Raw genomic sequence first — 2,819 nt, forward strand, 5'->3', positions numbered from 1 at the left:
TAATTGCTGCGACGATCGACTTTCTAAAATTGTATTCCATTTTGATCCTAAACTCCCTATTCTCAGGATTAGCAATACCTACACACAAAAAAAATTATTACTCATTGATCCATCCAAAATATAAATTAAGAAAAATATATTACTCATTCCTCACGTACTTCTGTTTGTATATTCAGAGAATTCTGGTACATGCATGGCGTCAAGATCCAAGTTATGCATAAAAGGTGGAATGCCCATCGATTGACTGACTGCGGGAGAAACCACTACATTTTTCACAAATACCTCATCACTTCCCACATCACCATCCTTGTCCTCCTTACCGGCTTCATAGTATCTTCGAAATCTTCTTCACTATCACTGTTCATTCCTTCGTACACTTTAGCTCTATCATCTTCCATGTCTAAATCATGTTGAATCCCATCTACCTCTATATTTTCAAACTCAACATACAACTTAATCTTTGGCTATTGCACCTGAGTCTGCTGGTGAATATGAAACATATGCTGTATGCTTGCGCCGTCAATAATCGGCATAATATCAAACTGTATTAGACTACCAAATACTATAACAAAATTTTGGTATAAAATATTGCTCACTCTCTTTAAGATATCGTTCTCTATGCTTTAACAGAGATTGTTCTGTAGCTCTATGAATGTCATGGTGCATGAAATCACAAACGAAAATGAATTCTCACGCGCAAAACTCACCCCTTCATGAGTATTTCGTATAATCTTACCGTTTTTATACACCACTAAATTTACGGTACCCACCATCACACTCAAACAATTCTACTCTTTGCAATAAAATAATAACGAGCTTCATCTTATATACGGAGAGCACCTAATATACAGGTCACGTGTATAACACATATTTTGTGTGTTGGTCAGGATCTTGCCATATGTCCAATACATATTTTGCGTGCTGATTTAGCATGCCAATGTAACTACATGTTGTCCCTGTCCTATCTGAAACATTCATCAATATGCAATTATATCAAATAATCTCATTTCTAATAAAAATATTAATATTTTTTTCTTAGAGAGAAAATCAACCAAAAACGACACTGTATGTTGCTGATCCATTGTCTTTTTTTATTATTTCTTGAAACTTTTTTACATTAAAATTTATTACTTATATTATTTTTTTTTGAAAATTATGGGATAGTCATTTTTGGGTTGAAAATAAGTATTTATTTTTAAATAAGAAGAAAAAAATATAGGTAAATAATGAAAATTTTGAACAATGTGAATAATGGATATATCGGATGTTTATTTCACTAAGTGTGCGAATGGTTATTTTAATATTAAGATTTAGGTGGATAATTTGGAGGTATAGTGTGTTTTGATTTGATTGGTGGTTGTTCATATTGTTCAAAAAAATTATTGATTACCTAGCATAACCAAAATAAGAATTTATTATTATAAAAGTGAACAATGATTATTTACGAGGAATGATAGGGACCAGCAATTTTGGTATTTTGTAACCATCAATTAGCCATCAATAATATTTTTAATGGTATGAGATTACATCTAATAGTAAAAAATCACTCACTTTTATTTTGATGGTTAAGTGCTGGCCAGAAAACACAAAAGTTGCTGCCCCTAGACTTTTTCTTTATTTATCGATCAAAGAGAGTACTATTTGGTGTTGTTTGGTAACTTGCTGCGTGCAAAAATTTGAAGCACGCGTTGGCAAATTATTAAATCAAATTGGATTATTATTAACTTTATACCTGAAATGAGTATAAATTAAACTTGGATTACACATTATGGAAGAAGTAGAATCGCGTATATGGCTATAGCAAATAGCAATATAATGCAACCTGAGGCTGCGTCCTTATTACCTGTCACCTGGTTTCGTTATATTATTGTGGAGCCAATTATTATTAGTTGTTATAAATTAATTACGTTTGGGGCGTTCACGTGATACATACTGATGATGAATCATAGAGCTAGGTTTTTTAATTTACATTTTTTTAACAATGTATGGCTCACATTTGTGCTCACTGTACTCTCTTCTTCGTGCTTCTAAATTAAGCAATGGGTTAACCTGCTGTCACTGCTATGTGCCTAGTCCTAATAATGCTTTCTTTCTTTCAATAATAGAAGACTATTAGATATTAAAAGAGCCGAGTATAGCATCTTGGTTTGTTTTTGTCTTATATTATTCGCTTTTTACAAATGCCAGCTAGCGGTGCTGTGATATTATACTATGTTTGTAGTTAAAATTGACCCAATTCAATTCGTCTCAATATGTTCTATGTTGTATGTTAGTTTCATCCAACCAGCATTGAATTTTTCTAGAAATTCGGCGAGCAGAGAGAGGATTGAATTTTGCTACAGACACTGCGAAAACTACGATTGTAATCATGTTCAGGTTCACGCGGAAACGAGAAAATTGTTCACAACTCAGTGTTGACAACTGTGATCTTTTTGTATGTTGTCATAATTGTCAACTCAAAATCGTCGTCGTTCGTGTGTGTTTGTATGTCTTACTCCAATTCGACAAATCTCAATGTTTCCATTTTATTAGCATTTAGAGGCATGAATATTATTATATTCTTACGTACCCTAATAAATGATTTTATTAATTAAGCATGCAAATCAATTATGGATCTTTGTTATTATATTCAATACTTACAGCTCATAAGTTGAAAAAGTTATATATAGTATCATTTTAGTAAATACAAGACTCGTCTTTATTTTTCAATTACAAACGCCATAATCTATCTTAGCATTAAGTTTAGCATGACAAATTAAACGCGAATAAATAAATATTTTATCTCATCCATCAATATTCGTAGCAAATTTTCAAATGTG

This window comes from Arachis ipaensis, chromosome B07 (genome assembly GCF_000816755.2).
Source record: "Arachis ipaensis cultivar K30076 chromosome B07, Araip1.1, whole genome shotgun sequence".
Lineage (NCBI taxonomy): Eukaryota > Viridiplantae > Streptophyta > Magnoliopsida > Fabales > Fabaceae > Arachis > Arachis ipaensis.